Genomic DNA, 12,405 nt, shown 5'->3' with positions numbered 1-12,405 from the left:
CAAACTTAGCGTCATTTGAGGTTCAACTTTACGATAAGAAGTAAAAATTCTCGACCAAGCATCTTTAAAACTTTCCTCATCCCCTTGTTTAAAAGTAAAAACTAATTTCTCAGGTGAAGAAGTAACAAGTACAGAGCTAGACATGATAACAAAAAGTCAACTAAATGCAAGTAACTAATTTTTTTGTGTTTTTGATATAGAGAGCAAGACAGTAAATAAAGTAAAACTAGCAACTAATTTTTTTGTGTTTTGTTTAGGTGCAGCAAACAAAGTAGTAAATAAAATAAAGCAAGACAAAAACAAAGTAAAGAGATTGGGAAGTGGAGACTCCCCTTGCAGCGTGTCTTGATCTCCCGGCAACGGCGCCGAAATTTATTGCGGCGTGAGTTGACGTGGGGTTAGAATCTCGGGTGTAACTTTTCTTCGGTCCCGCAACGGCGAAATTTGCTTGATGCGTGTAGTTGACACGTCCGTTGGGAACCCCAAGAGGAAGGTGTGATGCGCACGATAGAAAGTTTCCCTCGAGTAAGAAACCAAGGTTTAATCGGACCAGTAGGAGTCAAGAAGTACGTTGAAGGTTGATGGTGGCGAAATGTGATGCGGCGCAACACCAGGGATTCCGGCGCCAACGTGGAACCTGCACAACACAACCAAAGTACTTTGCCCCAACGAAACAGTGAGTTGTCAATCTCACCGGCTTGCTGTAACAAAGGATTAACCGTATTGTGTGGAAGATGATTGTTTGCAAAGAAAAGTAAAGAACAAGTATTGCAGTAGATTGTATGCGATGTAAAGAATAGGACCGGGGTCCACAGTTCACTAGAGGTGTCTCTCCCATAAGATTAAAGCATGTTGGGTGAACAAATTACAGTCGGGCAATTGACAAATAGAAAAGGGCATAACGATGCATATACATGATATGATAAATATAGTGAGATTTAATTGGGCATTACGACAAAGTACATAGATCGCTATCCAGCATGCATCTATGCCTAAAAGGTCCACCTTCAGGTTATCATCCGAACCCCTTCCAGTATTAAGTTGCAAGAAACGAGACAATTGCATTAAGTATGGTGCGTAATGTAATCACAACTACATCCTTAGACATAGCATCAATGTTTTATCCCTAGTGGCAACACCACATCCACAACCTTAGAACTTTCTGTCACTGTCCCAGATTTAATGGAGGCATGACCCCACTATCGAGCATAAATACTCCCTCTTGGAGTTAAGAGCAAAAACTTGGCCAGAGCCTCTACTAATAACGGAGAGCATGCAAGATCATAAACAACACATAGGTAATAGATTGATAATCACCATAACATAGTATTCTCTATCCATCGGATCCCGACAAACACAACATATAGTATTACAGATAGATGATCTTGATCATGTTAGGCAGCTCACAAGATCCAACAATGAAGCACATAAGGAGAAGACGACCTTCTAGCTACTGCTATGGACCCATAGTCCAGGGGTGAACTACTCACTCATCACTCCGGAGGCGATCATGGCGATGAAGAATCCTCCGGGAGATGATTCCCCTCTCCGGCAGGGTGCCGGAGGCGATCTCCTGAATCCCCCGAGATGGGATTGGCGGCGGCGGCGTCTCTGGAAGGTTTTCCGTATCGTGGCTCTCGGTACATAGGGTTTCGCGACGAAGACTTTAAGTAGGCGGAAGGGCAACGCGGGGGGCCACACGAGGGCCCCACACACCAGGCCGGCGCGGGCCAAGGCCAGGCCGCGCCGCCCTAGTGTGGCGGCGCCTCGTGGCCCCACTTCCTTTCCCCCTCGGTCTTCTGGAAGCTTCATGCAAAAATAGGACCACAGGCGTTGATTTCGTCCAATTCCGAGAATATTTCCTTACTAGGATTTCTGAAACCAAAAACAGCGAGAAAACAACAAGCGGCTCTTCGGCATCTTGTTAATAGGTTAGTGCCGGAAAATGCGTAAATACGACATATAATGTGTATAAAACATGTAGATATCATCAATAATGTAGCATGGAACATAAGAAATTATCGATACGTCGGAGACGTATCAGCGTCTCAACTATGTAAGCCCGGCCAACACTGAAAATAAAAGGGGAGGGGATGGGTTCACTCTCCCAACTAATTCAGCTAACTTCTGCGAAGATTCATCGCATCACTACACACTAGTCAACCTCTTTGTTACGCTCACACTATTCCATCTCCCGCTCCAATTGACGAGCAACTGTTTGGTAATTAGTTTCTAAAAAAAACCGATTTGATGGGCATGCCGAAAACTTCGGTAGTCGAGTGATGTCATTCTTATGATTTTGTATTATACTGTGTGAACCATTTTTTTCTGGGTTGCAATTCTGGTTTTAGGAGGAAGGCTCGAGCAGAGCTCTGCTTTAAGTTAATAAAGCGTACACAGACGAGTACGACGAGTACAAGGGTTAAAACCAACTGAATACAACTACAACTCTATTTGCAACTAAAAGATCTCAGTTGCAACCTTAATTGCTACTAAAAATCTCATTTCGAACTTCACTTATAACTCATATAACACACGAATCACGATGACTTTAATTCTCGGCCGGCTAAGATTATCAAAAATGTATAACTAACTATGTACCTCCCATCCCATGTTGTGGTAAGATTCCCATTATGTAAACTACCATATGTCGTTGGAATATTTGAAGGGAGCAGATCATCAGTGCCGCGGTTGTTGGGCAGATTGAGATCAAATGAGCGTTTGTTTGTTCCACGCCCAGAAAAGTACACGCGTGGAGTTAGATGGCCGTTGTCGACATGCCCCCAAGCTATCTGTTGCTCCATCCCCCTAACCAGATAGGCTGACGGGTCACCCAATCCGATCCGAGTTGGACCATGTACGTCGGCTGTGTGTCCCACATCCCGGCCGGGCGAGTCTCGTCTCCACACCGGCTTGTATAAGCAAACACATCCCGAGAACAGAGAATGTTCTTGTGCATGAAAAAATATCTCCAATCATGTGAAGTGAACCTGGTCAAAAACAGATTAAGACGAGAGAAGATAATAGCTTACGCGATCGGACGTGGAAGGGGTAAGCAGGTGGCACGTCCTAGTCGCCACCCATTGCTGCGTCTTTCCTTCCATCGTAGGATGAGGACCAGCTAGGAAGCTCCGGCGAGCAGCGACTTTTGACCGGGACACGTATACTGGATCGAGCATGCTTGGCGCCAAGTGTCCTTTTTTGCAGGTCTCTCCTCTTTTTATTTTTCGCAAAATCTACTCCCTCCATCCCATGAAACTTGCACATTTAAATTTAGATAAAGTCCAGACAAGTTTCATAAAATTGAGGGAGTAATATAAATCGATCCATCACTACGGAACTCTGATCTGTTACTACAAGAGACGTTGGTGAATGGTGAACTTGACTACCTGTAGATCTATCACTAGTAGAAAACCTCTCATCCATCTAAGCCATAAATACCGGATCCCTTACGAACCGGTACTAAAGTGGGCATTAGTACCGGTTGTATTGCCCAAGCCTTTAGTATCGGTTCGTATGGACCTTTAGTACCGGTTCGTGACACGAACCGGTACTAAAGGGTTAGCGTCAGCTGAAAAACCTTTAGTACCGGTTTGTGACACGAACCGGTACTAAAGAGTAGACCTCTTAGTACCGGTTTGTGACACGAACCGGTACTAAAAGGTAGACCTTAGTACCAGGTTCGTGTCACGAACCGGTACTAAGGTTTTCGGCTTCCCACGCACCTCCACCCCCCTCCCCCCGTGGATCGCCTTTTTTTGCTCTGTAAAATACAAATGAAAATGATAGAAAATTCAAAAAAATAAAATGAAAATACGAAAGCAGGATGATTTTAGTTTTTTTTTCCAGAAATTTAGAAATTTATATATTTTTAATTTTTTTAAAATTAAAATAATAATTATAAGATTTTTTGAGTCCTAACATATTACTATTACTTTTATCAAATTATAAGATTTTCAATTTTTCAAGTTTTAGGTTTTGCAAAAAATATTAAAATTTTAAAAAATAATTAATATAATAAAAATTTAAAAAGTTAATTTTATTTATTTATTCAACATTATTATTACATCATTACTTTTGTTTATTAAAAGAATTATTTGGAATTTAAATGATAAAAAGTGTGACATCGACCAACATGTTAATAGGATTGATATGATACTACTATCACATACATGCGCGCGAAGCACTTGGAAGTGGAATGGGATGGAACTTGAAAGTTAAGCGTGCTAGTGCGGGAGTAGTGTGAGGATGGGTGACCGACCGGGAAGTTTGACCACGGGTAAGTAATTTGACTAGAGATTAAGTGTAGTTAGAGACTAATGGAAATACTAGTAATTCTGAGAAAAAAATAAAAAAAAGGGAGTGAAAAAAAAGGGTGTGAAAAATAATTGGAAAAAATGGATAAAAAAATTAAACAAAATAGGCTTTAATACCGGTTCGTAACACACGAACCGGTACCAAAGGTCTCCAGCCCCACGGGTTCCTCCGTGCCCACGTGGAGCGCGCTTTAGTACTGGTTCGTATGAAGCCGAGTGCTCAAGAGTGGGAGACGCTTTAAGTACTCAGAATAATTAGTCCTGGGTTCCAAAATCGGTACTAAAGGCCCTTTAAAACCGGTACTAAAGGGGGTTCTCTACTAGCGTATGTATGCTACGTGTAGGTGCAATTTCCATTAGTTAGTCGCCATTGTTGAAACTTCGGACGCTCCACTGAATCATCAATTGATACTGGTGCCTGTCCACGAAATAGGCTAAATTGCGTGGGCGGGTGCTCGTAGTACTTGTCGATCTGGGCTTCTACTTGATATATGTGGTTGGGGTGTCTAATAATTGGGTCATTTGATCCACTGGACAGTGGTTTTTACACTAGCGCTGAGCTACGCTGCATCGTGAATGTGACATTTTAGCGGAACAGTTCCTGCGAGTACCTGCATAATCATCTCATGCATACTGATTCTTTTTCGTATAGAAGCAAAGAACCAGCCAGCGGTTGACTGATCTTTGCTTCCAGACACCAAAGAGGTGGTCAAAGTGCTCTTACAGGAAGGAGAGACCAGAGGTGTCAGGAATCGCGGAGATGACCGTTGGGCTGGCGTCTGGCGGGGCGAACGGCGTCTGTTCCGACGTACGTCCGTTCTCGTCGCCGGTAACCGCCGCAGCGGGGGTAGGAGAGAGCACGCCGCCGGAGGGCCTGCCGGGAGGCCGTTTCTGGGTGCTTCAGGAATCGGATGAGGAGGAAGATGGCCGGGAGGAAGAGACGCCGGAGCGGGACTGGACTTCCATGCGATATGGATGCCATTCTCCACCGCCGGCGAGTGGAAGGGATCTGGCTGAGAGCTCGACGTCGCTAGCAAGGCGGGCGCTGAAGAGGATACAGAGGCAGCAGGCGCAGCGGCTTGCGGCTACGGCGGTGATCGAACTCAACGAAGGTATGGCTTCTCCTTCTTCTCGGCCGTTGGGCAAATCGACCTCAAAGGTCAAAGTTCTGCCGGTGTTGGAGCCGTCTGTTTTCCATGATGAAAGCTTGCACGGATGGAGCGTCGTTCACCGGCGGCGTTGGCTGCCGGCGATCGGCAAGAAAAGGCAGGTTCCTTTAATTTCGCAGAATTCAAAATCTGATTGCTCGGGCCAGCATAAACCATGGGCCGATGACAGAGTGCAGGGGGTTCGTCGGGGCCCACTGCCAATTGTGCATCGTGCCCTACAGGCTGCCAGGAGACACTCACGCACCGAATCACGCTATCAACGGGTTGAGGTGGGGGGAGTCGTCGCTGGACGCCCCTTTCACAAATTCTTAGGGTTTACGTGGAAGCGTCTGGAGGCTGGGGCGCCGGCGGCTTTGCGACATTCCGTTCCTTCCGAGATGAGCGGTGATGGCGGCCAGAATTTCAACCCAGGTCGTGGATCTTTCAATCACGGCCGGGGTGGATTTCAACCGCGCGGAGATGGTGCGGGGCGCGGCGCCTTCGCTGCGCGCGGACGCCATGGATTGCGAGGACGGGGAGGCTATGGCGCTGGACCTGGTTATGGCTTTGGTGGAGGCCGGGCGGGCCAGGCTGCTGGCATGAATCCCCATGGTCGTAACTTTGGGCGTGGTGATGCTGGTGGAGCGGCTGGCAGGGCCGGTGGACATGGTTTTCAGGAAGAGAATTGGGAGGCCGGTCCTAGCAATTATCAAAGGGGACCTAGGTATGGCTTTGGTGCAAATCAGAGATGGAACAACAACAACAATGCTGTTCGCGGGGGTTACCAGAACCGTGCTACTTCACATGGTGGAGTGGCGCGTGGTGGTTTTGATGCAGACTTACTTCAACAAACAGTGCAAGCGGTGGTAGCAGCAGTGACTGCGGCGCAGAAGGTGCCAGAGGCTGCTGGTATGGCTCAGGTGCAAGCTACACCGTTAGAATGTGTCTGCTAACCGTGAGGAGGTGGTGCCGGTTGCGGCGCCCATTGTTGGTCAGCAGCAAACGGTGGTTGCACCGCAGGAGGGGGCTGTTCCCCAGGTTGTTGCAACAAAGGGAAAGGAGGTTGAGGGGCCGGGCCCTTCCAAGAAGAAGAAAGAAGAAAAGTCAGGTTGTTTCAGGTGCAAACAGCCAGGACACTTTATAGATGATTGTCCTACACCCTTTTGTGATCTATGTGAGTCTGTTAATCATACCACTGCTTCGTGTCATCTTTTACATGCACCTAAGCCCACTGCGATTTTACATGGTTATGCTAATGAAGGCCTCATGTTTTTTGAGTTATCCTGTGGAACTTTTAAAGCCAAAGTAGAAAATCCTAAATTAGCTAAGGTGACCGTTGATGGGGATGCCATGACTATTCCAGAGATTATAGAACAGATGAAAAAAATAGTTCCCCATGAGAAATTTAATTGGGAGATTTTCCATCTCAAAGATAATATTTTTAGAGTCAAATTGCCTAGCAAGCAGGAAGTGCAGAGATTGAAGAACTTTGGTACTTACATTTGCACAGACAGGGAATCTTGCCTCTCTTTTGATGTTTGGTCAGTTCTAGAGGATCCTCTTTATATGCTGCCAGAGGTTTGGGTCAGAGTCTCAGGGTTGCCTTCTGATGTGATTACAGATTATTTGTCTCTATGGGGAGTAGGTACTCTGTTTGGGAAAACATTGGATGTGGATATGGCATACACTCGCAAGAACAAAGTTTTACGTATTAAAATTGGATGTTTGGATAGTAGACTTATTCCTGCTGATAGTGATATGTTCATTAGGAGGGGTTTTTTCAAACTCAAATTTGAAGTGGAGAATGCTCAGGGGGCCCAAGAGGATAACACGGTTCAGGGTAATAATGGTAATGATGGTAGTGGTGATGCTAAAGATGGTGAAGGGAATAATGGGGATGACAATGCTATGGACATGGACCCTAAGAAAAACGAGGCCGAGGATTTATCGAGTAACAAAGGGTCTATTGAATCTAAGGGGGCTGATGGAGGAGATAGGATGCAAGAGCATATTGAGCATTTTAAGGCCATTCAAATTGGTTCAATAAGTCTCAAATATTCTCCTTCAGGTAGTTCTGTTGACCCAAATATGAGCAATTTGCATACACCATTTAATCCCAATAGTAACCCTGTTTTTTTGACAGAAATTGACAAGCTTTGCACTGATTTTAATGCAGATTGTATGCATGGAGGATCTGCCTCGGAATTGGCCCTAGTCAGACCTCGGGATCAGCGCTTGGCTGTCACTGGGCAGGACAGCTTCTCTGCGCAGGGCTCCCTGACCGAGCAGGCGAGACAGGCCGATGGCAGCCATTCGCGGCGTGACACGTCGGGATCGCCGACTGGGTGCGGCACAGCGACGCGGGTCCGGCGGTCGTCTGGCCAGCCGTTTGTTGCCGCGTGTCCGTCGGCTGCTGGCGGGAGCACACCAAGTGGGCTGCCACCTCTGTCGCCTGGCGCCTTGGTCGGCAATGTGCACAAGGAGGCTGGATCTTCTGCGCCTCGTAAGGCCACGCCGGGGTTGCCTGCTGCGTTTCCTTCGCCACAGAAGATCCGTCAGTTTGCTTTGGAGGGACCCGGCCAGCTGTTTCAGAGGACAGAGGATCATGTTCCTCTTTCTGCCAATGATTGCCAATCAGGGGAGATTCCAGGGAGATCTTCTGTGGCTGCTGGTGCTGTAGCTTCTGGTATGGAGTTGCCCTTACCAAATGGTACACCCTATGATTGTGTTTGCACCGATTTTTCTAATTTAGACTCTGAGTTTTTTGAAGTATCTAATGTTACAAATGTATGTGATTTAGGTTCACATAAGTCTAGTATTGAAGGTAATAAGGGTATTGCGATGGTGAATGTTACGAAGGTACAGGGTGTAGGTATTCATGGATCGATGGGGATTGCCTCATCCTTGCATCCGAATGGTGAGTCAGCTACATCTTTATATCCTTCATGCTCACTGTCTTTGATTCAAGATGATACTGAGACACACTATATCTCTACAGAGGAGGTCATTGCTTTTGGGGGTATTCCAAAGCCTTCGGCTGGGTTGAGGTCAAGTAATAGGTTGGGTGGCCAACCTGATGCGGATATGCCTCTAATGGAGAAGGCCATGATGAATGCGCAGCTTTATGAAGATTCTTACTCAGGTAAAGTAGCAACCTCAAAGTACTCCATTGTTAATATTGCGGATGCGGACATAGTTAAGAGAGCTGAGAAGTTAGGTGTGTCTTTAGGAGTTTCTCAAACAGAAATTAATAAATCGATTAGAGGGATTAAAATGATAGAAGAGGACAGAATTTTAACTATTCTAAAGAAGAATGAGAATGAGAGAGAAAATAGAGAGGAAGGGTTGGAGACTCTTGTATTGTCAAAAGTATCCAGCTTATGTGAGGATTTATGTGAGGATGATGACATTCCTCTGGATTTTGATGATCAATTGGAACATCTCAAACCAGTCGTCAAGGAAAAAAAAATAGACAGCGAAAAGTCTATGATACAACCAATATTCGTAAAAGTACTAGGAAAAGAATTAAGAAACAATTTCCATGATGCAAAATTTAAAAGGAATTTGTTGGAATTCAGGGGGTTTTGGCGATACTTCTAAACATTTGTTTGTGAAAGAGGCGATTAGAGAACATAAGTTAGACTTCATAGCCTTATTGGAGACTGGAAGATCTAATTTCTCTATTCCTTTTCTGAACCAATTAGCTGTGGGTTATAATTTCTCCTGGTTTTGTTTACCACCGCACGGTCGCTCGGGAGGTATTCTAGTGGGAATAAATTCCGATACTCTTAATGTGTTGAAAGTAAGCACTGGCGATTTTTGTGTTAAATTGCATATAAAATGTAAGAGAGATGGGTTTGAATGGATTCTGGTGCCGGTGTATGGGGCTGCCCAAGACGTGCACAAAGCAGAATTTTTGTCGGAATTAGTGCGTACTTGCGAATCCGAAACACTACCTATGTTGGTAGGGGGTGATTTCAACATTATTCGCAATAGAGAAGAAAAAAATAATGCTAACTTCAAAGCGCGTTGGCCCTTTGTTTTTAATGCAATTATTGAGCATTTGAATTTGAGGGAAATTGTTTTAACAGGAAGACAATATACTTGGGCAAGTAGGAGAGATATACCTACTTATGAGAAGCTAGATAGAGTTCTAGCATCGATAACATGGGAACAGAAATTTCCATTAGTTACGGTTAGAGCTTTAACTAGAGCGGATTCAGATCATACCCCCTTACTTATTGATTCAGGGGTGAAAGCACACCTGGGTAACCAAGCTAAATTCTCTTTTGAGCTACATTGGTTGCGACAAGAAGGTTTTTTTGAAATGATAGTAAAGGAATGGAACTCAGTTCTAGATGGAGCTAGTCCAATGGAGACCTGGCTAAATAAACTCAGACATATAAGAAGGTACCTTAAGGGTTGGGCTAAAAATCAGAGTGGTAAGTATAAAAGAGAAAAAGAAAGACTGTTAAATATCATTGAGGGGCTTGATCTGAAAGCAGAAACAACGTTGTTGAATACAAATGAAAGGGATGAGCTTAAAAAAGCAAACGATATTCTCAATAAATTAAGAAGGGAAGAAGAGGCTAAATGGGCACAACGAGCGAAAGTTAAACATATTCAAGAAGGGGGAAATAATACGAGATACTTCCACTTGATAGCAAATGGTAAACATCGTAAAAAGAAGATATTTCAATTGGAACAGCAAGAGGGGATTATCGTTGGGGAAGATAATTTGAAGGTGTATATCACTGAATTCTACAAGAAATTGTTTGGTGCACCGTCACCAACCAATATCTCCCTGGTTGCAGAGGAATATCAGGATATTACACAAATCTCACCTTTGGAAAATGAGATCTTGACGGCACCTTTTACTGAAAAGGAGGTCTTCGAGGCAATTTCTCAGATGGAATTAAATAAAGCTCCTGGTCCTGATGGATTCCCAGCTGAGTTTTATCAAAATTTTTGGGATGTTATAAAAAAAGACTTGATGGCTTTATTTGTTCAGTTTAGTAATGGGGACTTGCCTCTTTACAAACTAAATTTTGGTGTCATCACTTTATTACCCAAGAAGGAGAATGCTGTTCAAATTCAACATTACAGACCTATTTGTCTATTAAATGTTTGTTTTAAGATATTTACTAAAGTTGGTACGAATCACATCTCGGGGATTGCCCCTAGAGTCATCAAACCAACCCAAACTGCTTTTATGCCAGGAAGGAACATCTTGGAAGGGGTAGTGATTCTTCATGAAACAATTCATGAGTTACATACTAAAAAAATGGATGGTGTGTTATTTAAAATCGACTTTGAAAAAGCTTATGATAAGGTGAAATGGCCTTTTTTGCAACAAACTCTGAGGATGAAGGGCTTTGCGCCAGAATGGAGTAGATTAGTCCAACAATTTGTTCAAGGGGGTAGTGTTGGTATAAAGGTGAATGATGATATTGGTCATTATTTTCAGACAAAGAAAGGTCTAAGGCAAGGGGATCCGTTATCCCCAATGCTTTTTAATATTGTAGTGGATATGCTTGCTATCTTAATTGAAAGGGCGAAAGAGGATGGTCAAGTAGGAGGCCTAATCCCGCATTTGGTTGAGGGAGGACTCTCTATACTTCAATATGCAGATGACACCATACTTTTCCTGGAACATGACCTTGATAAGGCGGTTAATATGAAATTAATTCTATGTCTTTTTGAAGAGTTATCGGGTCTTAAGATTAATTTTCATAAGAGCGAGATTTTTTGTTTTTGAAAGGCAAAGGAGGAAGAGGCTCAGTATAAACACATCTTTGGATGTGATGCTGGACAACTCCCCTTTAGATACTTGGGTATCCCAATTCATTACAAAAAACTTAAGAACTCGGATTGGTATCCGGTTGAAACACGGTTTGAGAGTAAATTAGGATGCTGGAAAGGGAAGTTACTATCCTATGGAGATAGGTTGGTTCTTATTAATTCAGTGTTAACTAGCTTACCGATGTTTATGTTGTCTTTCCTACAAATACCTGTTGGGGTAAGGAAAAGATTGGATTTTTATAGATCCAGATTTTTTTGGCAATCAGATGAAAACAAAAAGAAATATCGCCTAACAAAATGGAATATTGTGTGCCGCCCCAAAGATCAGGGGGGTTTAGGTATTGAAGTTCTGGAAATTAAAAATAAATGTTTGCTGAGTAAATGGCTCTTTAAACTGCTTAATGAAGATGGGGTATGGCAAGAATTGTTACATAACAAATATCTTGGACATAAGTGTTTGTCGGAGGTTCAAGCTAAGCCTTCTGATTCACCTTTTTGGAAAGGTTTGATGGAGGTGAAACATGAGTTTTTCTCAAGGGGTTTTTTCAAAGTAGGTAATGGTATGACCATCCGATTTTGGGAAGACACCTGGTTGGGAACTACTACATTGGCTCAGCAATATCCTTCATTGTATAACATTGTCCATCATAAAAATGTTACTGTGGCACAGGTGCTTGCTCAACCACCCTTAAATATTACTTTCCGACGAGTTTTGAATGGTAATAAATGGACTTTATGGTTAAAATTATGTCGGAAACTCATGACGGTTACTTTGAATGACGAGGATGATAAGTTCTGTTGGAATTTGACATCTAACGGGGTTTTTACGGTCAAGTCCATGTATGAAGATCTTATGTGTGATCATACCCCCTTCTTGCGAAAATATCTATGGAAAGTTAAAATACCCCTTAAAATTAAGATATTCATGTGGTTCTTGAGTAATAAGGTTTTGTTAACAAAAGACAACCTAGCTAAACGCCAGTGGAATGGGTGTAAAAAATGTGTCTTCTGTGGGGAACCGGAGACCATTCAACACTTGTTTATTGATTGTCCGTTAGCTAAACTTTTGTGGCGTACAGTAAATTTCACGTATGATCTTCCACCTCCTACCAATATTACCAATATGTTTGGTAATTGGC

The 12,405-nt window shown here is 43.6% G+C and overlaps 1 pseudogene; it reads left to right on the top strand.

Annotated features, from left to right (window-relative positions):
• The first annotated feature begins 5,872 nt into the window (after positions 1–5,872).
• Positions 5,873–11,958, top strand: LOC124673329 (annotated as a pseudogene).
• The last annotated feature ends 447 nt before the right edge of the window (positions 11,959–12,405 follow it).

Source organism: Lolium rigidum, chromosome 7, assembly GCF_022539505.1.
Source record: "Lolium rigidum isolate FL_2022 chromosome 7, APGP_CSIRO_Lrig_0.1, whole genome shotgun sequence".
Taxonomy (NCBI): domain Eukaryota; kingdom Viridiplantae; phylum Streptophyta; class Magnoliopsida; order Poales; family Poaceae; genus Lolium; species Lolium rigidum.
Note: the sequence above shows the minus strand (reverse complement) of the source record. Positions and strands in the feature narration are given on the sequence as shown.